This window comes from Loxodonta africana, chromosome 1 (genome assembly GCF_030014295.1).
Source record: "Loxodonta africana isolate mLoxAfr1 chromosome 1, mLoxAfr1.hap2, whole genome shotgun sequence".
Lineage (NCBI taxonomy): Eukaryota > Metazoa > Chordata > Mammalia > Proboscidea > Elephantidae > Loxodonta > Loxodonta africana.
Genome location: NC_087342.1, coordinates 178,059,722 through 178,087,683, shown reverse-complemented (window position 1 = coordinate 178,087,683; position 27,962 = coordinate 178,059,722). Strand labels below are relative to the sequence as shown.

The following is a 27,962-nucleotide window of genomic DNA, read 5'->3' as shown; positions in this document are numbered from 1 at the left end:
TAATTTAGAACAGTAGTTTTCAAAATGTGGTCTTCAGACCACTGACCAAACCAAAAGCAAAACAAAACAAAACGAAAACCCATTGCCGTGGAGTCAGTTCTGACTCCTAGTGACCCTACAGGACAGAGTAGAATTGCCCCATAGGGTTTCCAAGGAGTGACTGGCAGATTCAAACTGCAGGCCTTTTGGTTAGCAGCCAAGCTCTTAATCACTATGCCACCAGGGCTCCTCCAGACCACCAGCACGAGCATTATTTGGGAATTATGATAAATGCACATTCCTGGGCCCCTAACCAGACCACCTTTAATCAGAAACCATGGGGCTGTGGCCCAGCTCTCTGTGTTTTAACCAGCCTTCCAGTTGATACCAAAGTATGCTACAGTTTGAGAACCATGGGGTTGGAGGAAAAACCTTGTTCTGAGTTTTATATTTAAACCAGGGATTTAGTCTTAAACCAGATCTATGGATCTTTGCATGTGTTGTGGCAAGAAATATGGACAATCCAATCATCATGAATTAAGAAGAGTAAATTACAAGCAACCTCAAAGAGGTAACTGTGAATGGATAATTGCATGCAAGGATGAGCGAACACAGCTTACTGGGAATTCCTGCTCTAAGCTGTTTGGGAATATTTCCAACCAGAATTTTGCAGACCATACGGGAATATTCTGCACATTGAAAAAGGATGCACATTTGACGAGCAATGATGCCTTTACTCATCAACAAACACAATCTGTAGCTCCCATAGCTCACAGCAGCCAGCTGTGGCTGGGCAGCCCCGCCGTCTAACCGTGGTGAGTGTGGCAGGGAGGGGAGGCGTGGCCGGAAGCCCCCCCCACCCACGGACTCAGCGTGTGTCAGTTTGCTGATAGCACTCCCCCTCCCCGCTACTGTGTTGTAGTTCCTTTGAGAAAGAGGCTGTTTAAAATGAGAGATTGGCAGAATTCAAATGCCAAAATGCCATTTTTTTCTCCAAAAAATGTTATTGAGGCAGATTTTCCCAGGATTTAAGCTATTCTTTGGCTGCAAATGTACCTTTGGAAGTGGCACCGCAGGGGTCTCTGGGCACAGAAAGTAAACCAGCTGGATATACTTCGTACACCAAACAAACCAAGTCTGAAAATCATACTTTTGTAAATCAAATTACATTTTAAATTCAGCAGAGAAACTGCCGTTTAAAAGGAATTTCCCCGCAGAACTTTTGCCAAGAATGTAATTATTTCATTATTTCTTATTAAAGATTTCCGTACGTAAGAAATCCCCACTTACACAGAACTTTTCTGGATTTGGGGGATTCTGGTTATTTACGTCTTTGTTTCTTCTTTTTGGTTGACAAAGTCTTAACTAAAAAAAAAAAACTTATTTTAGACTCTTTTTGAAAATCGTTCTAAAATGGTTAAAGTTGACTTTTAAAAAATTAGTGGGCAGTGAATATAGTCAGGCCTTTCTTGGCGATTAAAGATTTTGTGGCATGTTTATATCAGCTGATTAGTGATAGACACAGAAGATTAAGTTGAATTTGTTTGTTGTTGTTGTGTGCCATCGAGTCGATTCTGACTTATAGCGACCCTATAGGACACATAGGACACAGTAGAACTTCCCCATAGGGTTTCCAAGGAGCAGCTAGTGGATTCAAACTGCCTACATTTTGGTTAGCAGCCTGAATGAGCTCTTAACCGCTTTTTGTACTGACCCTAAATGGATACACTGAAAATTAGTTACTGGAATAAAGACATCCCTACTCCCTGGTTCTTTTCTTTTTCAAGTTTATATTTTACTTAACATTCAGCAGAGAAAAATATTAGTTTACTTAGGTTTGCATGGAAGGTCCTGCTTGAATTTCAATGGGTTTAACTAATGAGAGCGTATGTACCTTTAGAAAAATCAACAGATAGGTGAACTGAGTTAAAACATCTTTGGGTTTAATATGCAATCATAGGCTCACTGGTAAAAAAAAAAAATAGTTCTTTAAGTCAGGTGGCTTTCGTTTTAATATGTTGTTAAGATTCAGTGAGAAGTAAGCCTCTTTAACATGTGACTTTCGTCATTTCTCTACGGGTGAACAGTTCAGAGCCTCTATCACTAACCTACCCTGGGGTAAATTTAAACTCTGTGAAGTTTAGTATATGCTTACTGTGACTAGTAATGCTTTACTCTTGCTCCCATTGAAGACACAAGATAAACAAGAGACAGGCCCAGCCCTCAGAGAATTCAGAGGCTAGGGTGGGAAAACATCCTGGTGTTCTTGGGTGGGGCGGGGGTGACGGAGCCCAGCCAAGGGAGGCACGGAGGGTAATCCTTAAACCTGTTCACATGGTGGAGGGCTTCAATGGCAATGGGGACTATTATGGCACGCTAGTGTATTTTATTTTACCACAAAAACTGAAATTGATCTTATAAGCAGAAAGTATAATGATATAACACACACACACACACACACACATGTACAGTAAAATCACAAACTCTGAACATCCAGGCCCACAAAAATAACTCCAGGCTATTGAACTAAGCAGGGCTGACTGTTTCCCCATTTTTCTGTGAATGTTACTATACTGCGTGTTAATTCATTTTGTCATCTGTTAGCACTTGTCACCAGACAAGCCATAACAGGTGCCAAAAGTTTAAGGAAAATGAAGACTTGAGAAAATTCTATCCATTAACTGAAAAAAAAAAAAAGTGATTTGGGAAGTGATGATAATTCCTTGATTTCTGTAGCAGCTCAGAGAACCCCAGGGTGTGGTTGGAAGGGTGTGGGAACATCTGGGGTGGAGAGAAATGGACACTGATGTCCCAGACAACTTACTGTCACTCCTAGCCCTGGACGCTTCTCCAGCAGGCACATCTCTGCTGTTGGATGGCAGGGGTGTGGTGGGTAGTATTTCCTATAGTGTAGAGAATGTGCCTCGCTCAGCTTCGTACCTTCCCTAGGGGCGAATATTGCCTGAGAAAATAGCTGCTCGGTAAGTAATCAGCTGTTGAATGGCACCTCAAGCTAGACTTGGTAATATATATACCTATAAAAATAATGTTATAATGATGATGTTTAAAGGAAATAGTGTTAAAATAATAAATCAGATACAAATGGGTTAAAATAGGTTTTGTGGCTTGGTCTTGGAATTTTTCCCTCTATTTACTGCAATAGATATGTGGAGTGGTATATTCTTATTTTAGTAATTCAATTAGCACATATTTATTGTACGACTATCATAGCCCAGAGCCCTGGTGGTACAGTGGTTCAGTATTCTGCTGCTAATCAAAAGGTTGGCAGTTCAAATCCACCAGCCGCTCCTTGTAAACTCTATGGGGCAGTTTTACTCTGTCTTTCAGGGTCGTTATGAGTTGGAATCAACTTGACAGCAGTGGGTATCATATGCCCAGTACTTGCTGGACACTCAGGTCTCAGCTTCCTCTTCTGTTAAATGGAATAAAAAGAGTTCGTAACCTCATAGGGTTGTTTTTATTTTATTTATTTATTTTTTATAATTTTTATTGTGCTTTAAGTGAAAATTTACAAATCAAGTCAGTCTCACACAAAAACTTTTATACATCTTACTACATACTCCCAATTACTCTTCCCCTAATGAGACAGCCGGCTCTCTCCCTCCACTCTCTCTTTTCATGTCCATTTCGCCAGCTTCTAACCCCCTTTACTCTCTCATCTCCCCCTCCAGGCAGGAGATGCCAACATAGTCTCAAGTGTCCACCTTATCCAAGAAGCTTACTCCTCACCAGCATCCCTCTCTAATCCATTGTCCAGTCCAATCCATGTCTGATGAGTTGGCTTCGGGAATGGTTCCTGTCCTGGGCCAATAGGAGGTCTGGGGACCATGACCACCGGGGTACTTCCAGTCTCAGTCAGACCATTAAGTCTGGTCTTTTTATGATCATAGGGTTGTTTTGAAGATTTAATGAGCTGTCCTATGGAAAGAACTTTGAAAAGTGCCTGACACATAGAAAGTGCTTACTAAATATTAGCCATACATCTTAGTATTACCATTCAGCAGTATGACACAGGCATGGTCCTTCCACACATGAAATTTAAACAATGTTCTGGACCAGAACATCTTGGTATCTAGGACCTAACTGTCGTATATAGTTTCTTGGCGATCTGGTCTTTAAGGGACCAGCTACTCTCCTTCAGTTGGGGCCAGACTACCCCATGAGCAGTTGGTGTTTGTGTGGTTTGTCTGAGAGCCCTTTCTACTTTTCCCCTGGGACTGGGGGATGACAGGGCAGGGAAGTGGTAGAGACCTGTCGGCTGCCTCTGGAAACTCTAACCCTGGCCTCGCATCCTGGGCGTTTGCAACTCCCCTGCTGCATGTTTACAACAGGGGAAGGACTGAGGCCCACAGACATGACGCTGCAGGCTTGGCTTACCTATTGTTGGAGGCTCTTAGCTTTGTGACCTGTGGGTCCCTCACTGTCTGGGTGAGTCTCATAAAAGCAAGGCTTGATATAAAGACTTTCTGGAGGAAGCTGGCAAGAGGAAGAAGTTCGATTTCGTCACTTCTCAACATATGTCAAAGTCTTACAGTTTAGCTTCCTCAATTATGAAGTTCCAGAATTATTTTGGGCATTCTTAAGTAAACACACCATCTTCTGAAGCTGTCAAAGATTTGGGATGAAATTTTCACATGCTCCCTGCTACTAAAAAAAAAATTTTTTTTTTTTTAGCCCTGTATAATTCAAATTAGTCCCAAATGACTTGAAGGGTGAAAGAACTACACTTTCATGTTGTTGAAAATCTGGGTAAAAATGAAGCTTATTAATGCTTGAGTAACACCTAGATATCCAGCTCTGACAAGTTTAAGATGAACTGAGATCATGGTAGGTAGGAACTGTCTTTTTACAGAATTCACTTAATCATTTAGAGGCCACTCTTGTCTTTTTTTTGTTGTGGTTGTTCATGATGAACCCTTCAGTTTTCAGGGGACCTCTGTTATTTTGGTCGGGGTTTTCCTAAACGCCCATTATAGGTGTTATCTCATGGTAGAATAATTTCCATCTACTTAGCAACCTCTGTTTCTGGTCCACATGTTGCCAATAAAGACACGGCCTTCCTAGGAAATTAAAAAAAAAAAAAAAAGCAAAAAACCACTTTACCAAACGTAAAGAGATTCAGCTCTCAATTTTGGTAGAGTTTGCAGGATATCGTTTTGTTAAACTTTTAAAGTTTTCATCTTAAAACTTGGACCCCAGGGTTTACCAACAGGAAACATATTTGTTCTGCCCTCTGTTGTCAGTTGTTGTTGTTGTGTGCCATCAGTTCCATTCTGACTCATAGCAACCCTATAGGACAGAGTAGAAGTGCTCTATAGGGTTTCCTAGGCTGTAATCTTTACCGGAGCAGATCGCCAGGCCTTTTCTCCAGCAGAGTAGCTGATGGGTTCCAACTTTCAACTTTCAACTTTTGATTAGCAGCCAAGCACTTAATCATTGCACCACCAGTGCAACTTGTTGTCAATTAAAGCTTCTTAAAAAGTGACTTATCAAGACTGCTATGATAGGGATTGCAGTAGAGGGTCCCAGAAAGAGCTGGAGAAAAATGTAGTACAAAAATCAAACACACACAGACACACACACACACAGACACACAGAGGCCAGATTTACTGGTCTGACAGAGACTGGAGAAACCCCGAGAGTACAGCCCCTCGGACACCCTTTTAACTCAGTAATGAAGTCACTCCTGGAGCCCTGGTGGCACGGTGGTTAAGAACTACAGCTGCTAACCAAAAAGTCAGCAGTTTGAATCCACCAGCGGCTCCTTGGAAACCCTGTGGGGTAGTTCTACTCTGTTCTATAGAGTTGTTAGGAGTTGGAATTGACTTGAGAGCAATGGGTTTGGTTTCTGGTGTTAAAAGTCACTCCTGAATTTCACCCTTCAGTCAAAGATTAGACAGGCCTGCAAACCAAGCAATAATACACATAGCTTAACCATGTTTATGAGACTAAATAGGCACACCAACCCAGGGGCAAGGACAAGAAGGCAGGAGGGGACAGGAAACCTGGACGAATGGAAACGGGGAACCCAAGGTCGAGAAGGGGAAAGTGTTGACCCATAGCGGGGTTAACAACCAATGTCACAAAACAATATGTGTGTTAACTGTTTAATGAGAAAATAATTTGCTCTATAAACTTGCATCTAAAGCACAATTAAAAAAAAAAAGAATTAAAAAAGAAGTGATTGTCATGAGGAAAGCTTATGAAAGTATATATCAATATTTTCTAATGGGGAATACTGGACTTCTTGAAGAACTTCTAAGGTCTTACTTTGGCACTATCTTTAGATAGTGAGTTTAGGTTTAACTGGTTCTGCAGTTAAAGATGGGCCATGAAACTGGTTTTCATCAGCACAGAGATGTGTTAATGTCGTCAACACAAGAACTAAATAAAGCATTTAACTATTTTGAATAATGGTAGGTGTGGGAGTAGCTATAAAGAGTATAAGGTGGATTTGAGATATGTTTTCTTACTGTTATTAGATCTTTAAACCCTGGTCATTAGCATAGTGATCTTTCAGATTTAACATAAGATAGTGCTTAGACATGCAATGAGGAAATGTAGGGGAAAAAGGGGGTATTTAACTACTTAGGGTCTCAGCAGAAAGAAAAATGGGAGTGTGGAGCACACTCGAGTGGAATTTCACTTTTGTGGGTAGACTCATCATTTGATGGAGACAGGCCAGCTATAATGGTGTCCCTGAGACAGTGATCTTTGCACACCTTTGGGAAGTTCTTGAACTCTGTGAACCACTCAACCTAGCAGAATAAGGAAAGAGTACTGCTGCCTCTAATCAAGACTGATGACCTTCATTGAAGGACCGAAATTTAACCTGTTCTGTAATTAAAAGATTGAGAAAGAGCTTGGGAGACTGTACTGTGCAATGAGGAGTCCCTGGATGGTACAGATGGTTAAGCACTCAACTACTAACCATAAAGATTGGTGGTTCAAATTCAACCAGAAGCACCTAGGAAGAAAGGCCTGGCAATCTGTTTCTGAGAGGTTACAGACAAGAAAGAAAACCCTATGGAGTGCAGTTCTACTCTGTAACACATGGAGTCTCCAAGAGTCGGAATCGACTTGATGGCAACTTTTTTTTTACTTGCGCAATGGAATCATTGTAGGCTTTGGGCCTGCCTCGTTCTAGTTCTAGCTGTATGACATCGGGTCAGTTGCTTAACTTCTTTGTCTCCGTTTTCCTCACTGTAGGATGGGAATACATACATAGGGTCGCTGTAAGACGAAATGAGAAACACATAAAGGGCTCAGTCAAGTGCCCTCAACACTCAATGACTGTTGTAGTATCCTTTTCAGTTTTACTGGCATTTTGAGAATAAGAACAAACATGAAATAGCAATTTTAAGAGCAGGGAAGAAAAGTATGTTTACTCTATCAGGAGTAAAAACGAGATGACTAACAGCATCGTACCTAGAATCCACTCAAGATTTTGGTGAGTATCCTTAGAGGAAAATGCCTGTTAGTTTTACTTTCTTAAAAGACAGTTTCATACACCAAAGTCATTTTATTTTCAAGAGTCTCAGGAAATGAGGAAATTAGAAAGGAAATAGCACGTAAGTATGACTATCATTATAAAACAAGTGGCAGTCACGAGTGTGGAAATGCCTTTTTAGCTTCTCTGTGTAGATGAAGACTTTACGAGTACAAAGTGGAAAACTCAATATCATTGCTATTTAATTCTTTGGCATGAAGAAAGACATTGTTATAATTAAGCCATGATTTTTCAATGATACTCTTTCTCTTTCTTAGTTTAAAGAAGGGGACTAGGTAATGGCTAAGAATACTATGATATTTATTTTTTATTTTAACCCTAGCATTTGCAAAGTGCTTTTAAAATTTTTGGAAGCACTTTTGTGCTTTTTTAAATAAATTGACCCCTGAAATAATATAGTAAGGTAGTCAGAGCAGGTATGGTACTATTTTTTACATTCTGTAAATAGGAAATTGAGTCAAAGAAGGTTGAATGATACAGCTAGTGAGGGCTAAGGCTGCAATTCAATAATCCTTATGTTTAGAACTTAAATTTGTTTACATATTTACAGTTTGAAACAGTTTAGCTTGATTTACCCAACAATTCTCTAAGGGAAATCAAATATTTTTTTTGATCTCCATTTTACTCTTTAATCTCAACCATTGTCTCTTTTCACTAAATCATACTGCCTCAATATCAGAAATATGTACGAATCACCTTACATTTTTTTGAAAAATTATGTGTTAACCTTCAAACTTCTACTTTGTCATAAACTTCTACTTGGTTATAAGTTGGACTCAATGGCAGATAACGAAAACAACAAATCTACAAACTAATATTATGGAACCTATATACTATTTCTGGAGACACTGGTGGCTTAGTGGCTAAGTGCTACAGCTGCTAACCAAGAGGTGGGCAGTTCAAATCCGCCAGGCACTCCTTGGACACTATACGGGGCAGTTCTACTCTGTCCTATAGGGCCGCGATGAGTTGGAATCGACTCGACAGCAGTGGGTTTGGTTTTGGTTTGATACACTATTTCTAATGAATAATTCTTACTGTCAAATGGAAGCCAAACCCCAAAAGTGTCACATTTACTGACTAGTTGAGTACACAAAACCAAACCCACTCTTCCAGTCGATTCCGACTGATAGCAACCCTATAGGTCAGAGTAGAACTGCCCCGCAGGGTTTCCAAGGCTGTAAGTCTTTATGGAAGCAGACTGCCACATCTTTCTCCTTCGGAGTGGGAGTTAGAACTGCTGACCTTTCTGTTGGCAACCAAGTGTTTAACCACTGTGCCACCAGGGCTCTTTGACTAGTTGAGTAGATATTATAAAATTCAATCACACATTTGGGCGAAAACTAAAAACTTCAGTCCTCTGTACCTTTGTAAACATCAGATGATTGAAGTATATTCATTTTAATTTTTCATATAGACATGGTTTCATGTGGATATGACCTAAGTGACAAAAGTTTGAAAACTGTCTCTGAGTGTCACATCATGTGTCTGTTGGCTTTGTATGTTCTTATAGCCTCAAATTCCTTTGGAGGAAGCTGTCTTTCATTCTTCAGAGTCTGGGCATTCTTGGGACCTGTTGGAAGTCAAATAATCTGCTGGGTCCTTTTGGTAGCCCCTGGAGCCCTGGTATAACTTTTATAGCCTGAAGCACTTTGGGGTTGGTTACCTTGTATTGTTATTACTGTTCTTATCTTTTTTATGCACATGCCTTGCTTTCCCAATTAAACTGAGGAATGAGGACATATTTTATACCTTGTGTATCTCTTTGAGTTTTTACAACTTTACTTCCATAACCTACACAGAGGAGATACTCAACACAATGGTTACTCTTATAATAGTAACTATAGGTTCCCCCTTGGAGATTCTGATAGTTACCTTTGAATTTTGTTGTTTTAGAAGAATATTGAACATACCATGGACTGCCAGAAGAACAAATCTGTCTTGGAAGAAGTATAGCCAGAATGTTCCTTAGAAGCCAGGATGACGAGACTTGTCTCACGTACTTTGGACATGTTATTAGGAGGCACCAGTCCCTGGAGAAGGACATCATACTTGGTAAAGTAGAGGGTCAGCAAAAAAGAGGATGGCCCTCAATGAGATGGATTTACACAGTGGCTACAACAATGGACTCAAACATAGCAATGATTGTGAGGATGGTGTAGGTCCAGGCAGTATTTTGTTCTGTTGTACATAGAGTTGCTATGAGTTGGAACTAACCTGAAGGTACTTAATGACAACAACAACAACCATTCCCCACGGTGGGAGTGCTGGTTACTTTAGTAAGTTGACACATCAGTGTACATTGACATGGCTGAGCTGGAAAAAAAAAGAAAATTAATTTAGAAAAATCAATTTAAGTTAAAAATCAAAGAGCTTTTACCATTCCTCTGCTTAAGAGTTCTGGTTAAATTCATTAATAGCTTAGCCCTAACAGAAATCAATAATGTAAGTTAGTTGAGTTTTTTTTTTTTTTTTTTCCCGTGTATTTAGTTAGACATTCTAGACAAGGAAATAGAAACTTTAGCCAGAGTCAAGGTACATTGTGTAACTGCAGTATTTTTCATTTGAAAGACAAGGGGAAGAGGAATATCTATTTCCTCAAAGGACCAAGAAACAGTGAGGCCAAGAGAGCCACACATACTTCAAGGACAGGGCCATAAGATTGCACTCAGAAGCCTATGTAAATAGGATCTTAATTACTTCTCAAAACAAGTCATACTTGAATTTGTAATCACATACAGGAAGTTGTTCAGCTCACAGCACTATTTACCATTACCTTCCACAGCATATTACTTCTACTTCTTCATCCCCCTTTCCTCATGCCCTTCTCTAAACTCTGGGTTTATCTGCATTGAAAAGGAAAGAGCATCTTGACTTGAGTCAATGAGTGGTACTTGGGAAGCTAGTCATTCTGGTAAGCTGTGAGAAGACTATAACAGAAATGGAAACTCTCTCTTCATGGGTTAACCTTTGAATCAAGCTTTCTTTCTTCCCTAATCTTTCTTTCTTTTTTTTTTTTTTTTTTCCCTTTCTCAGGCAGAGAGATTTTGCTTTATGAAATCTGTGTGTGTATGTATGTATGTGTGTGTCTGTGTGTGTGAGAAATCAGCACTATTCCAGGGATTTTTAGAGAATGGCAGTAAAGTGAAGAATGGAGACAATTCCTATATATTGAGTAACTTTCTCTTGAAATATATAGGTAATGTATATATTTTTTCAGATAATTGCCTTATTTCACTGAGGCCATTTGCCTACATAGCACATACAATCTTTGCAAACCCAAGGAAATGCCATGAATTAGAATATCCCTTCCAATATTATGTTCATAATGGCATTTAAGGCTGGTTTTATGGACTTCCTTTAAAGGGGTTTTAAGACATGTTTGCATATTGTGTGTACCTCTGAAAACCACATTGTGTTTATAAGCACTGCTTGTTTTGCAGAGTACTAGATTATCTGCCTGCCCCCAAATACCTGTTAGAGTTCACATCACTTTGGTTGGAAATTCTTCATTGGTCTCCAGACACAACTTGCTGAGTAAATTTATGTATCATTTAAACTGGCTTAAATGGTTAACCACTTGGCTACTAACAGAAAGGTTGGTGGTATGAACTTACCCAGAGGCTTCTCAGAAGAAAAGCCTGGTGATCTGCTTCTAAAAGGTCACAGCCATGAAAACCCTGTGGAGTGTAAATCTTCTCTACAGCACGTGGGGTCATCAAGAGTCTGAATTGACTCTACTGGTTTTTAGATTCAGATTCCTTACTTGCAGTTGAAGGAGTGGATAAACTGTAGTTTCTCTAATCTGGTTTTCTAGGGTCTCTCCTTTTTCTCTTCCAATTAGTTTGTGTTCAGTGGTTTTTTTTTTTGTATCCAACTTGCAAAGTGTTACAGATAATTTTAATTATACTACAATCAAAATGTTAGCTCCTAATCTTAGGAAAACAAATTCTGACTGACTAGGATTACCATTAAACTCTTCCTTATCAAGGAATTGTTCCCTATGCAAATCTCTGATAACCCCTCTCCACAGGACTCAAAAAGAGTTCTTAACCTCCACTCGAACTTTGTTTTGTCAGGCCTTTAGATCTTCATTACCTTCTATGTTTCCTCTAGGCAGCCTACCAATAATTGATACAGGGATAGCTTTTTTTTTTTTCTTTAATACTCAGGTAGAATAAGTAGAGCAATGTTTTTCCTACATTCTTATGTCATTTTGACCGGAGAGGCTCACATCTATATTGTAAGAGAAAGATACTTAGTTTTAGGGGAAATAGGGTCAAACCAGACTTCTGTGCCCACCGTTGTAGACCTTTCAGCTTTAGCGTCAGAAATTCTCAGTCAGCTAGTCTCTCTCATTTTGTGGTAGCAGAGCAGTGTCAAGAAAATTCACACACGTAAGTACACACACATACATGTGTAGATGAGTTCATGCTCCTAGCATGAACAAAATGTCACCTGATGGGGGAATTTGGAAGCGGAAGAGGTCAAGAGGACACTGTCAGCTCTTAACTCTAGAAGGCTGGGAGTATGTCCCACTTTATAGTTATTTGTATTTCTACCTGTTAACAACAGGCATTTAGTGAGCATCCGTGTTAGCCAGGGGACTGGGGACTGAGCTCCAGAGGGGGGTGTACAAAGCTAAACTGTGTGCTCATTGAATTCAGTTGCTAGCAATGGAGCTGCCTCTGAGCTCCCCTCCCCTACTCCTGTATACCTCGTATATCAAATGCCATCAAACCTACAGGCTAGACAAAACTTGGTAAATTTAGTCTTGAATAGCACATGATTCTCATCTGAAACTGTAAATACCCTCAGGTTTACTCATAACTTGGCTTTCATACAGATACCACAAGTCCCAGGCTCAATAAAAGGTGAACAAGCTTTGAGGCATGAGCACAGAAAAGTCGTGAAATGGACACGCAGACCAGGACTGTCAATTAAGAAAGCTTCCTCTCATTCTCCAAACTGGAAATGATCGCAAAGAAATGAGCATTTTTCCCTCCCTCCCTCCCCCCTCCCTTCCCCCCTCCCTTCCTCATTTTCTTCTTCTCTTCCTAATAAAAGGTTATAAATATTAGTATAATCTATAGGAACTTCCAGAAGAAAAACATTTCTTTTTTTACCCATAATTGTTCACTTTCTTTATTAATTAGGATGAAACTGTGGAGTATGGAATACATCTTATAAATAGCCTGAGACATCACTCAAAATTTCTCCACTTTGTGATTCACTTCTAGAGAGCAGACAATTCTGAGTAGCTCCAGGCTGAAGCACAGCCTCTCATTCAGTGCTGATTTCCAACGAGGCTTTGATTCTCTCTTTACAGCTATCAGTTGAGCGTTGATACAAACCCATGCTGCCATTGTTTTCCAAACCTTTCAGCCAGGTTTCTGCAGCCAGGAGCAGCTGAAGATTTTACTTAAACTTTTTTTTTTTTCTTTTTTTAAAGTCATTATATGTTTTCTTTATAATGAATGATTTTATCCAACTTTTCAACCAAACCCATTGCCATAGAGTCGATTCTGATTCAGAGAGACCCTATAGGACAAAGTAGAACTGCCCCACAGGGTTTCCAAGGCTGTAAATCTTTACAGAAGCAGACCACCACATCTTTCTCCTGTGGAACAGCTGATGGCTTTGAACCACTGGCCTTTCAGTTAGCAGCCAAGTGTTTAACTACTACGTCACCGGGGCTCCTTCCCTGACTTATTAGGGGAAATCATTTTTGGGGATCTGTTTAGCAACTGGACTTGGTTTGGTTTTTGGTTTATTTAGCATTGTAAGGGTTATCCTTTTTTTGTGAGTTTTACTTGCTTTTTAAGTTAAAGAATTTTACCTTTATTGTCATTTGCCTTTTATTGTTTAAACTTAACATTTGCTCTAATCTTAACTTAGGAACAGAAGTCTAACCTCTTCCACTCATTCGAACATGTCTTTGGAAGATGGACAGGTGTAGGCAGAATTTCACAAAACATGGCCATAGCCGTGAAAACAATCCAAATGAGAATAAAAGTGACTTGACCCAGTTCAAAGCCCTTATTTAAAATTTCCTCAAATTTCACTGTCTTTAGGAAGCCTTTCCCAATTATCTGAAGTAGGAAGCTGGAGGAAAAGATAAAAATAATCTTTCTAGTAATTATCTTTGAGAGTTTTCTTATTTCACTCTTGGCTTATCGGTATATATTCTAAGAGAAATATATTAATTTTTCTCTTCATAATATTTAAGCTTTTGCTATGTAAATACATTTTGATTTTGAATAAAGAACCCAACCAAATTTCACTGGTCTTTCGCAGACAAAGTAATCAAAAGATCCCAACTGTTCTTGTTCCTATGTTACAAGAGCTCCAAGCCTTACACTGATTCTGGTGGCCTATGTTAGCAATCAAGGGTTCCCATTAAACAAACACCAACCAACCAGATACAGCAAATCCATCTCAAGGACTGAAGCAATAGAATGGATGACCATAATAACTTTTAGCCCATAACCAGCCTATGAATGCTTACAAGGGAAATCTAATTCCTCATTCATTCATTCATTCATAAAATCGTTATTGCAAGCCTACTATGTATGGGAATAGACATTCTAGAGCAGGGATTAGCAAACTATGGCCCGTGGGCCACGTCTAGCTAGCTGGCTGATTTTTTATGTCTCACAAACTAAGAATGGCTTTTACATTTTTAAATGGCTGAAAAACTCAAGAGGAGAATAATATTTTGCAAAACATGAAAATTACATTGACATTCAAATTTGTTTTCATAAATAAAGTTTAACGGAACACAGACTTGTTTATTTGTTTATGGCTACTTTCAGGCTACAAAAGCAGAGCTGAACAGTTGCAACAGAGATTTTATGGCTTGCAAAGTCTAAAACATTTACTATCTGATTCTTACAGAAAAAATTTTCTTGATTTCTGTTCTGTTGTTGTGTGCCAGAGAGTCCATGCCAGCTCATAGCAACCCAATAGGTCAGAGTAGAACAACCCTATAGGATTTCTTAGGCTGTAATAAAAAGAGTTGTTTTGAGTCAGAATCGACTTGATGGCAATGGGTTTTTTTTTTTTTTTTTTTGGTTAATTTTTATGGGAGATGATTGCCAGGTCTTGTCTCATGCAGAGCAGCTGGTGGGTTTGAACCGCTGACCTTTTGGTTAACAGCCAAATTCTTAACCATTGCATTACTAGGGCTTCTTTGTAGATGCTGGGAGGTTAGCAACGTGCAAAATAGGAGAAGCTCCTGTACTCATGGAGTTATACTCTAACAGGGGCTTCTAGTAGTGAAAAAAGAAAAGAAATAAAAGAAAAAAGATAATTTCAGACCTTCAACTGCATTAGAAGGACGATTAAATAGGATAATGTGATAGAGAGTAAAGGTAGTTATTTTAGAATGAGTGGTCAGGGGAGGCCTCTGTGACAGTTGAGTGGAGACCTGAATGACAAGGATTCAGCCTTGAAGAGTCTGGAAACAGAAGGTTCTGGTTAGAGGGAGCAGCAAGTGATATGTCTGAGGAACAAGGAAGTGTGGCTGGAGCACAGAGAGAGGAGAATACCGGAAGATGAGGTCAGGGAGGGAACTAATATTAGGAAGCGGCCAGATCACAGAAGGCCTTTTAGGATAAGGCCAGTTTGTATTTTCTCTAAAAGCAAAGACAATTCTCTGAGAGATTTTATATAGAGCAATGACATGGTCTGATTTACATTTTCAAAAAATTAAAAATATGAATATATTTTTTCTTTTTATAAAAATATAGCTAATACCACATTTGCCAATTCAACATTTTTGTACCTACAATTCAGTGATATCAATTATATTAATCATATTGTGCAAACATCACCAATGTGCTCCGTCAAATTTTCCATCCCCATAAACAAACAAACAAACAAACAAACAAACAAACAACTCAATTTGTCCATTGTATGGAAAAGAGATTTTAGTGAAAGTGGAAGTGGAGGCAAGTAGTAAGAGACTATCGCAATTGACCGAGAGAGTTGATAGTGGCTTGACTTAAGGATGTGGATGTAGTGATGGGAAGAATTGGAAGGATTTAGGATTTAGCTTAAAGGTAAGCTGACAGGGCTTGCTGTGGGGGAGGTGAAAGAAAAAGAAAAGAAAATCAAGGATAATATTTAGGTTTTTGCTAAATTAGTGCCATTTCCTAATGTAAATTAAACTCAAAATTATTCATACATATGAACTTCACTACCCCTGTTTCTCAAATGGGATTTTCTCTCTAATGGGCATTTCACATTTGGTTTTTTATTAGAAAGGTAGTTGTGCATGTAGCCTTTCACACTTTACGAGTTGTTTTTATTTTATTTTTTCTTTACTGTTTTTCCTGAATGTTGAAAAAATTGACAGCATCTTCAAAGGCCTATTGACAAAAGGACAGAGAGAGAGCTTTAAACTGAAAGTCCATGTGTTGACCTTCTATCTACAGAGATTGAAGGATAAGGGAGTGGCTGGGGATGGCCAGCTTAACAGCACTTGTGACCATCCGCATCTTGGGGCACTTTTGTCCTACGTAGGTGATCTGTTGTTAATTTGGAGATGTTATCTACATTCTTATTATTGTTTTTAATTCCAACTGATATTTATAACACTGATTCAGTTGTTTCAGTCCAGCTTGGTGCAGATATATAGTTGATGTGCCCAGCCAAACAGCAATAACCTATATTTTCCAAGGTTTTAGAAATGTTATGTTTGCAATAAGGAAACACAATCCTTCCAGTTTTGTCAGCATGATCAAATATGGACAATGTAAATATGCAGAAAATTGTTCTGAAGTTGGAGATATCATCTTACCAACACTATCATTAAAAGTATGAGAGGAAGAAACAGAAAAACCTTTCGTAGATATTTTTCAATCTTTTAGAAAGAACACCAGAACTTTAAATCGCCCCACAGATGATCATTTTAGCTATACTAATGATTTATGTTCCCTGTCAATATACTGCTGCAGCCGTTTTTGAATGATCTTCAGCAAAATTTTGCTTGCATGGGATATTAATGATATTGTTTTATAATTTCCACATTCGGTTGGGTCACCTTTCTTGGGAATAGGCATAAATATGGATCTCTTCCAGTCAGTTGGCCAGGAAGCTATCTTCCATATTTCTTGGCATAGACGAGAGTGAGTACCTCCAGTGCTGCATCTGTTTGTTGAAACATTTCAATTGATATTCCATCAATTCCTGGAGCCTTGTTTTTCACCAATGCCTTTAGAGCATCTTGGACTTCTTCCTTCGGTACCATTGGTTCCTGATCATATGCCACCTCTTGAAATGGTTGAATATCGACTAATTCTTTTTGGTATAATGACTCTGTGTATTCCTTCCATCTTCTTTTGATTCTTCCTGCGTCATTTAAAATTTTTCCCATGGAATCCTTCACTATTGCAACTCGAGGCTTGATTTTTTTCTTCAGTTCTTTCAGCTTGAGAAACGCCGAGCATGTTCTTCCCTTTTGGTTTTCCATCTCCAGCTCTTTGCACATGTCATTATAATACTTTAGTCTTCTCGAGAGACCCTTTGAAATTTTCTGTTCAGTTCTTTTACTTCATCAATTCTTCCTTTTGCTTTAGCTGCTTGGCACTCAAGAGCATGTTTCAGAGTCTCCTCTGACATCCATCTTGGTCTTTTCTTTCTTTCCTGTCTTTTCAGTGACCTCTTGCTTTCTTCATGGATGATGTCCTTGATGTCATTCCACTACTCGTCTGGTCTTTGGTCACTAGTGTTCAATGCATCAAATCTGTTCTTCAGATGGTCTCTAAATTCAGGTGGGATACACTCAAGGTCATATTTTGGCTCTCATGGACTTGCTCTGATTTTCTTCAGTTTCAGCTTGAACTTGCATGTGAGCAATCGATGGTCTGTTCCACAGTTGGCCCCTGGCCTTGTTCTGACTGATGATATTGAGCTTTTCCATCGTCTCTTTCCACAGAGTATATCGACAGAGAAGTGACAGAAATTCAGGCCAATTTCAGAAGAGGACATGGAACCAGGGATATCATTGCTGATGTCAGATGGATCCTGGCTGAAAGCAGACAATACCAGAAGGATGTTTACCTGTGTTTTATTGACTATGCAAAGGCATTCAACTGTGTGGGTCATAACAAACTATGGATGACATTGAGAAGAATGGGAATCCCAGAACACTTAATTGTGCTCATGAGGAAGCTTTACATAGATCAAGAGGCAGTTGTTCAGACAGAACAAGGGGATACTGACTGGTTTAAAGTCAGGTAAGCTGTGCGTCAGGGTTGTATTCTTTCACCATACCTATTTAATGTGTATGCTGAACAAATAATATGAGAAGCTGGACTATATGAAGAAGAACAGGGCAGCAGGATTGGAGGAAGACTCATTAACAACCTGTGTTATGCAGATGACACAATGTTGCTTGCTGAAAGTGAAGAGGACCTGAAGCACTTAATAATGAAGATCAAGGACCACAGCCTTCAGTATGGACTGCACCTCAACATAAAGAAAACAAAAATCCTCACAACGGGACCAATGAGCAACATCATGGTAAATGGAGAAAAGATTGAAGTTGTCAACGATTTCATTTTACTTGGATCCACAATCAACAGCCATGGAAGCAGCAGTCAAGAAATCAAAAGACGCATTGCATTGGGTAAATCTGCTGCAAAGGACCTCTTCAAAGTGTTGAAGAGCAAAGGTGTCACCCTGAAGACTAAGGTGCACCTGACCCAAGCCGTGGTATTTTCAGATACATCATATGCATGTGAAAACTGGACAATGAATAAGGAAGGCCGAAGAAGAGTTGATACTTTTGAATTGTGGTGTTGGCGAAGAATATTGAATATACCACGGACTGCCAAAAGAACGAACAAACCTGTCTTGGAAGAAGTGCGACCAGAATGCTCCTTAGAGGCAAGGATGGCAAAACTGCGTCTTACATATTTTGGACATGCTGTCAGGAGGAATCAGTCCCTGGAGAAGGACATCATGCTTGGCAGAGTACAGGGTCAGCGGAAAAGAGGAAGACTCTCGATGAGATGGACTGACACAGTGGCTGCAACAATGAGCTCAAGCATAACAACGGTTGTAAGGATGGCGCAGGATTGAGCAGTGTTTCGTTCTGTTGTGCATAGGGTCGCTATGAGTCGGAACCGACTTGATGGCACCTAACAACAACAGCAACAACGATTTATGAAGATTACACAACTTTGAACAGTTTTAGTCATTGAGAGGGTTGAGGTCATAGTAATTAGCATCTAACTCAGTAGAACTTAGTTGTGAATTGAATGTGTGATGTGTACGTGTGTGCGTGTATGTGTGAGAGAGAGATGACTCCCTTGTGTTCAGACTTTAGCACTGGTTGGATGGTGATGGTGATATTCTTTACCAAGACACTAAACTCTGGAGGGAAGTTGCTTGGGAGGTGAAGTGCATGACTTCAGTTTGGTGCCTATGCTGAGTTTGGAATGTTCAGAGATAACCATTTGGAAACAACCTAGAAGTGATGAAGATACAGTTGAAAATATAGGTTTGGGAGATCTCATAATCCTGGAAATAATGAAATGGCCCAGAGAAAGTATGCAAAGCAAGAAAGGACATATTTGTTGAGAAGCAACAGCAACAATAAAATATGTTTAAAGCGTGGTCTACGAGTGTCAAATATTGAAAAAAATCCAAATGAAAAAAATGACTAAAAATTTAACCTGGATTTAGTCGTATATAGACTTTGGTGATCTTGGTGAGAGCAATTTTGGTAGACTCATGGGAGAGAAAATGAGATTACAGTGGATAGTAGAGTATGAGTGAGAAGTGAGGTACAAAGTGTGACTGTGAAGAGTGAAAGTATAGTAGGGCACTAGATAGAAGGGAAATTAGGAAAGAGAACCCCCCCCGCCCCGGCCATTTAAACAAGATTTGAGCTTGTTTAAATACTGACAGAAGGAGTAAGAAAAGAAAGCTGAATATATGAGAGAGAGAGAGAGAGTTTAACTATGTATGAATCAGTGCCCCTGAGAACACTGGGATGGAATTCATGGTACATGTTAAAGGATTGACTTTAGATAAAAAAGGATAGATATTGTTATTTTTACAGCATGAGAAGCGAAAAAGAAAGTAAGAAATGAAAGTAAATTTGATAGAATTGATAGCCAAGAATTGAGAAGTTACCATTTTTTTTTTTTTTTTCCAGTGGAGTAGGTGGAAAAGTTATCTGATGAATGTGCAAGGTAAGTGTGGCTGTCAGAGATCTGAGGGGAAGGGACAAGGCTTGAAGTAGTTGTGGAAAATGGCAGTCCGGCTATGAAATTGTGGTAAGACAGCCAGGTTGGAGACTGGTGATCATGGTTTATGGTATCAAATTGCCCAGTTGTTACTTTTCCCCGGCAGCATGCAACACTGAACCAAACCTAGTAACTTGCACAGAAAAAACAAACAGTTGGGTTCATCTAGGTTTAGGGTGTTGACAGGCAGATGCTACGGAAAGGTAATGGGGCAGGGAGAGTTCAGAATATTGGTAAAATAGTAGTCAGAATGTTCAGTCATGAACTCTAAGCAGGATAATTATGGAAGTGAAAACAGGAGGGGGTGTAGGGCAAGGAGCAAGTAGAAGAGGACTGGAGGCCCTAATGAAGTCCAAGCACTCATTTTAGATATAATATGCACAGATAGGAAACCCTGGTGGTGTAGTGGTTAAGTGCTATGGCTGCTAACCAAGATGTCGGCAGTTCGAATCCGCCAGGCACTCCTTGGAAACTCTATGGGGCAGTTCTACTCTGTCCTATAGGGTTGCTATGAGTTGGAATTGACTCGACGGCACTGGGTTTGGTTTGGTTTTGGTTTATGCACTGACAGATATTCAGTTGATTGTATGGTTATATCGATGACTAGTTCCTAGTTCAAACACCAAGACTCTCTGGACCCAAGCCCATCTCTCCTTTCCTCCATTGACAACACCTCTACTTCAACCGAAGGAGTCAGTTTAATAAATCAGAATATGTCACTCTATCTCTGTATCCCACCATGTGTCTGTCAGTTTGTTGTAGTGTAGTGGTTTATGTGTGGCTATTTTTTATTATGCTAGAAGCTATGGCTTCAGTATTTCAGTGCTAGCAGGGCCATCCATGATAGACAGGTTTTAGTGGAGCTTCCAGACTAAGACAGACTGGAAAGAAAGGCCTGGTGACCTACTTCTGAAAATTAGCCAATGAAAACGCTATGGTTCAAAACAAAATATTGTCTGATACAGTGCCAGAAGATGAACACTGTAGGCTGGAAGGCACTCAAAATATACAGTGGCAACAACAAAGGACTCAAGCACACCAGTGATCGTGAAGATGGTGCAGGACAGGGCAACATTTTGTTCCATTGTACACGGAGTCCCCATGAGTCAGAGTTAACTTGACAGCAACTAACAACAACCTATGTATCTCTTGTCATAACAATATATATAAAAAAAAATATAACCTCCCTTAATACCTATTCCATTCCTTTTTTTCTATTCACTTTGTAGTCATCTTTTAAAGCTCAGCTCTCACCTTACTCATGAAGCTTCTAGCTGAGAGGAAGCAAGAAAAAAAAAAACAAAAAACTAAACTGAACTTAGCATTCATTGAATACCTATTATATGCTAGGAAATATACTTTTCATACACAATTCTAATACAGTTTGGGCATTGGCACTCTCTGTCTTACTTTTGAATGTGTTGTCGATGCTGTTGTTAGGTGCTGCTGAATTGGTTCTGACTCATAGCGACCCTTGTACAACAGTATGAAACACTGCTCAGTCCTACACCATGCTCACAATCTTTGTTATGCTTGAGTCCACTGTTGCAGCTACTGTGTCAATCCATCTCATTGAGGGTCTTCCTCTTTTCAGCCAACCCTGTACTTTACCTGTGATGTCCTTCTCCAGGGACTGATCCCTCCAGACAACATGTCCAAAGTATGTAAGACGCAGTCTCACCATTCTTGCTTCTAAGGAACATTCTGGTTGTACTTCCAAGACAGATCTGTTCATTCTTTTGGCAGTCGTTGCTATATTCAATATTCTTTGCCAACATCACAATTCAAAGGCATCAATTCTTTGGTCTTCCTTATTCATTGCCCAGCTTTCGTGTGTACATGATGCAATTGAAAATGCCATGGCTTGGGTAAGGGGCGCAGTAGTCTTTAAGGTGAAATCTTTACTTTTAAACACTTTAAAGAGGTCCTTTGGAGCAGATTTGCCCAATGCAATGGGTCTTTTGATTTCCTAACTGCTGCTTCCATGGCTGTTGATTGTGGATCCAAGTAAAATGAAATCCTTGACAACTTCAATCTTTTCTCCATTTTTCATGATGTTGCTTATTGGTCCAGTTGTGAGGATTTTTGTTTCCTTTACGTTGAGGTGTAATCCATACTGAAGGCTGTGGTCTTCGATCTTCATCAGTAAGTGCTTCAAGTCCTCTTCACTTTCAGCAAGCAAGGTTGTGTCATCTGCATAACAGATGGTTGTTAATGAATCTTCCTCCAATCCTGATGCCCCATTCTTCTTCATATAGTCCAGCTTCTTGGATTATTTGCTCAGCATACAGATTGAATTGGTATGGTGAAAGGATACAACCTTGAGGCACACCTTTCCTGACTTTAAACCATGCAGAATCCCTTTGTACTGTCTGAACAACTGCTCCTTCATCTATGTACAGTTTCCTCATGAGCACAATTAAGTGTTCTGGAATTCCCATTCTTCATAATGTTATCCATAATTTGTTATGATCCGTGCAGTTGAATGCCTTTGCATAGTCAATAAAACAGGTAAATATCCTTCTGGTGTTCTCTGCTTTCAGCCAGGATCCATCTGACATCAGCAATGATATCCCTGGTTCCACATCCTCTTCTGAATTTGGCCAGAATTTCTGGCAGTTCTCTGTCGGTATACTGCTGCAGCCACTTTTGAATGATTTTCAGCAAAATTTTGCTTGCATGTGATATTAATGACATTGATAATTTCCACATTCAGTTGGATCACCTTTCTTGCGAATAGGCATAAGTATAGATCTCTTTCAGTCAGTTGGCCAGGTAGCTGTCTCCCAAATTTCTTGGCATAGATGAGTTGAGCACTTAGAGCACTGCATCTGTTTGTTGAAACATCTCAATTGATATTCCATCATTTCCTGGAACCTTGTTTTTCGCCAATGCCTTCAGTGCAACTTGGACTTCTTCTTTGGGTACCATTGATTGCTGGTCATATGTTAGTTCCTGAAATGGTTGAATGTTGACCAATTATTTTTGGTAAAGTGACTCTGTGTATTCCTTCCATCTTCTTTTGATGCTTCCTGGGTCGTTTAATATTTTCCCCACAGAATCTTTCACTATTGCAACTTGAGGCTTGAATTTTTTCTTCAGTTCTTTCAGCTTGAGAAATGCCGAGCATGTTCTTCCGTTTTGGTTTTCCATCTCTAGGTCTTTGCACATGTCATTATAATACTTACTTTGTCTTCTCGAGAGGCCCTTTGAAATCTTCTGTTCAGTTCTTTTCCTTCATTATTTCTTCCTTTTGCTTTAGCTGCTTGACGTTCAAGAGCAAGTTTCAGACTCTCTTCTGACATCTATTTTGGTCTTTTCTTTCTTTCCTCTCTTTTTAATGACCTCTTTTTTTTTTCATGTATGATGTTCTTGATGTCATTCCACAACTCGTCTGGTCTTCGGACATTAGTGTTCAATGCATCAAATCTATTCTTGAGATGGTCTCTAAATTCAGGTGGGATATACTCAGGGTTGTACTTTGGCTCTTGTGGACTTGTTCTAATTTTCTTCAGTTTCAGCTTGAACTTGCATATGAGCAATTGATGATCTGTTCTGGTCTTGTTCTGACTGATGATATTGAGCTTTTCCATCCTCTCTTTCCATAGATGATGAAGTCCATGTGTATAATCACCGTTTATGTTGGTGAAAAAAGGTATTTGCAATGCATAAGTCGTTGGTCTTGCAAAATTCTATCATGCAGTCTCCAACATCATTTCTATCACTACGGCCATATTTTCCAGCTACTGACCCTTCTTCTTCATTTCCAACTTTCACATTCGCATCACCAGTAATTATCAATGTATCCTGTTTGCATGTTCGCTCAATTTCAGACTGCAGAAGCTGGTAAAAATCTTCAGTTTCTTCCTCTTTGGCCTTAGTGGTTGATGCATAAATTTGAATAATAGTTGTATTAACTGGTCTTCCTTGTAGGTGTAAGGATATTATCCTATCATTAACAGGGTTGTACTTCAGGATAGATCTTGAAATGTTCTTTTTTGACAATGAATGCAATGCCATTCCTCTTCAAGTTGTCATTCCCGGCATAGCAGACTATATGATTGTCTGATCCAAAATGGCTAATACCAGTCCATTTCAGCTCACTAATGCCTAGGATATCGATGTTTATGCATTCCATTTCATTTTGACGATTTCCAATTTTCCTAGATTTATACTTAGTACATTCCAGGTTCCAATTATTAATGGATGTTTGCAGCTGTTTCTTCTCATTTTGAGTCATGCCACATCAGCAAATGAAGGTCCCCCAAACTTGACTCAATCCATATAACTAAGTTCGACTGCACTTTGAGGAGGCTGCTCTTCCTGTCGTCTTTTGAATGTCTTCCAACCTGAGGGGCTCATCTTCCAGCACATATTAGACAATGTTTCGCTGCTATTCATAAGCTTTTCACTGGCTAATTCTTTTCAGAAGTAGACTCCTTCTTCCTAGCATGTCTTAGTCTGGAAGCTTAGCTGAAGCCTGTCTGCCATGGGTGACCCTGCAGGTATCTGAATACTGGTGGCATAGCTTCTAGCATCACAGCAACACGCAAGCCCCCACAGTATGACAAGCTAACAGACACGTGGCGGAATGTGAGTAGCCTTTATTTTCTTTAGCACTATATGGCATTCTTTTATGTCTACCTGTACGGAGAGATTTTTGTGTGTGTGCGCATGTCTTAATCTCATACTTGATAGTGATTTCTTTAATGGTTTAATTATGTATTTTCCAGAATGGATTGGACATGAAACCAAAAAAAATCTCAAACTCACCTCCAGCGAGTCATTCTGACTCATAGCAACTCTATAGGACAGAGTGGAACTGCCCCCACAGGGTTTCCAAGGCTGAAATCTTTACAGAAGCAGACTGCCACATCTTTCTCCTGTGGTGCAGCTGGTGGGTTTGAACCGCCGACCTTTTGGTTAGCAGACAAGTGCTTTAATCATTGTACTACCAGAGCTCCTGGTCTGGATATGGTAGGCATAAATCCTTGAGAATGAAGTTAAAAATACAGATAGTAAACTAAGGAGGATAGAAAAAGGAAAAGTGAATGTCAATCATCATCTTTGTAAATTCATGAGTATGTACCATGGATTTGGAAAAATTGAGAAATAGTGCCCTAGTGGTCCAAAATAATTAGCACATCTAAAAGTGAGTAGTTTACTAATCCCTCAGTAGAGTCAGGTCTGATATATTTTTTATGGGATGTCTTATAGCTGGTGACTACTTCATTTGGAAAACAAATATGATGCAATATTATAATGGATAGAGGCACAGATTTCTTTTTGTCACTTGTGTTTCCATATATTTATGTATATTGATGAATCACAAAATATAAAAAGCATTTAATTTCATCGTTAAAAATCAATAGTGTATAATTAAGGTAGTTTTACAATAAAAGTTTATTATTGTTTAGGAAAAACTGGAATTTAAATTAAAGCAAGTTAAAATTTCTTTAAGAGACTCGATCTCAAACAACAAAGGATCAGGATTTATACCCTGGGTAGGAATGCCAATAGTTCAAATTTCAGTTTAAGGCAGCAGCGGAGCAATTTGTTGGAGTTAAAGCACTGAAGTTGGCTCATTAAAGAAATTTTGTAGCATCTCTTTGAGAAACAGGTATGAAATTTTCTTTAATGAACCACCAAAACTTTCTTACCTTCCTTTTCCAAATTCTCCTACTTCTCCATTTGGAGGAGACTTATATTTATGTTCATAAACTAAACTTCATTTAAAGGCTTTGCCGGCATGATGTTCATTTCATAGACAAATTAATTCAAGCACAGACAAGTTATACATATTTGAGCTTCTGCAAGAAGTTTTTGCCGGAACCAGCAACAGAACGGGAGTTTCCTACGTGCAAATGAGGTAACTATTTCAGAACACCCTTTGCCATCTATTTTATGGGTAAAGGTTCTCAGACTTGTTTTTCAAAGATGGGTGGATCAGTTTTTTTCTTCCCCCTTTTATAATATCATCATCACCTTCTGAAGGAAATCAAAACTGGTCATCATTTTCTTCATCAACCCCTATTATGTTTACTAATGGAATGCTTATTTTAGTGAACTTTTATAAAATAAGTTTTAAATGCTTAGTAGTCTTTTGCTATGGAAAAAAGAGAAGCTTTTCCAGGTTTTCTACCATAAATTTAAAGTGTTAGATATATCATTGAGATGATGAAGCTGAGACAATTTTATAATTCATATGTATATAGTATTCTGAGAGAGGAGAACTAATCTCTGGCTATGCCCTCAGAATAACATCCATAGAAGCTACCAGAACATAATGTTACCATGCATTTGTAAAACAAGTGTTAAAACATGTTTACATATACTTTAACTTGCTTTTTTACTGTTATTTTTCCTATTGCAACAGAAATTCATGCACATTATACAAAAATTAGAAAACACAGACACATATATAGAAAAAAAATACACATTATTCAGTGTTAAACCCTATGAACATCTTGGTGATTATATTTCTAGATCTTTCTGTGTATGTGTGCATATGTGTATGTATGTATATGTAACCATTTCTATCTCTATATATCACATCATATTTACAAATTTAGAACTTCCTTGTATACTTAATAATTATATTTTATACAATATTATGTTCCAAAAAGTATATTTTTCATTTTTGCAACATTATTTTTTAACAGCTGCATAGTACTCCGTCACCTAGGTGTATTCTTTTGTATTTAACCAGTTTCTAAAGGACATTTGATTGTTTCTAGCACTTTGTTATTACAAACACACTGGTAAACATCCTTTTTACATATATCTTTCTGTGCTTTCCTAATTATTTTCTGAGGCTAAATTTCCAGAAAAGAAATAACTAGGTCAAAGGTCTGAGCATTTTTATATTTGATCATTACTGCCAAATTGTTCTCCAAAAAGCCTTTGTAATTACACTTCGACCAATGACACATTACAGCGTCTTTTCCCTCCCTCATTAACAGAAATTAGACCATTATTTTTCATTATTTCTTTTTTCAAAATAATTTTTATTGTGCTTTAAGTGAAAGTTTACAAATCAAGTCACTCTCTCACACAAAAACCCATATACACCTTGCTACACACTCCCAATTACTCTCCCCCTGATAAGACAGCCCACTATCTCCCTCCACTCTCTCTTTTCATGTCCATTTCGCCAGTTTCTAACCCCCTCCACCCTCTCATCTCCCCTCCAGGCAGGAGATGCCAACATAGTCTCAAGTGTCCAGCTGATCCAAGAAGCTCACTCTTCACCAGCATCCCTCTTCAACCCATTGCCCAGTCCAATCCATATGTGAAGAGTTGGCTTCGGGAATGGTTCCTGTCCTGGGCCAACAGAAGGCCTGGGGGCCATGACCACTGGGGTCCTTCTAGTCTCAGTCAGACCATTAAGTCTGGTTTTATGAGAATTTGGGGTCTGCATCCCATTGCTCTCCTGCTCCCTCAGGGGTTCTCTGTTGTGTTCCCTGTCGGGGCAGTCATCGGTTGTAGCTGGGCACCATCTAGTTCTTCTGGTCTCAGGCTGATGTAGTCTCTGGTTCATGTGGCCCTTTCTGTCTCTTGGGCTCGTAATCACCTTGTGTCCTTGGTGTTCTTCATTCTCCTTTGCTCCAGGTGAGTTGAGACCAATTGATGCATATTAGATGGCTGCTTGCTAGCGTTTAAGACCCCAGACGCCATTCTTCAAAGTGGGATGCAGAATGTTTTGCTAATAGATTTTGTTATGCCAGTTGACTTAGGTGACCCCTGAAACCATGGTCCCCAGACCCCTGCCCCTGCTATGTTGGCCTTCGAATCATTCAGTTTATTCAGGAAACTTCTTTGCTTTTGGTTTAGTCCAATTGTGCTGACCTCACCTGTATTGTGTGCTGTCTTTCCCTTCACCTAAAGTAATTCTTATCTACTATCTAATTAGTGAATACCCCTCTCCCACCCTCCCTCCCTCCCCCTCTCATAACCACAAAAGAATGTTTTCTTCTCTGTTTAAACTATTTCTCAAGTTCTTCTAATAGTGGTCTTATACAATATTTGTCCTTTTGCAACTGACTAATTTCACTCAGCATAATGCCTTCCAGGTTCCTCCATGTTATGAAATGTTTCACAGATTCCTCACTGTTCTTTACCGATGCGTAGGATTCCATTGTGTGAATATACCATAATTTATTTATCCATTCATCCGTTGATGGGCACCTTGG

The 27,962-nt window shown here is 39.2% G+C and overlaps 1 long non-coding RNA gene across 1 annotated transcript; it reads left to right on the top strand.

The window, feature by feature from the left end:
* On the top strand, positions 1–27,651 carry LOC135232239 (uncharacterized). Its single transcript, XR_010322695.1, has 3 exons — positions 1–10,424; positions 17,451–25,639; positions 26,964–27,651. It is a non-coding gene; the product is annotated as an uncharacterized LOC135232239 (long non-coding RNA).
* The last annotated feature ends 311 nt before the right edge of the window (positions 27,652–27,962 follow it).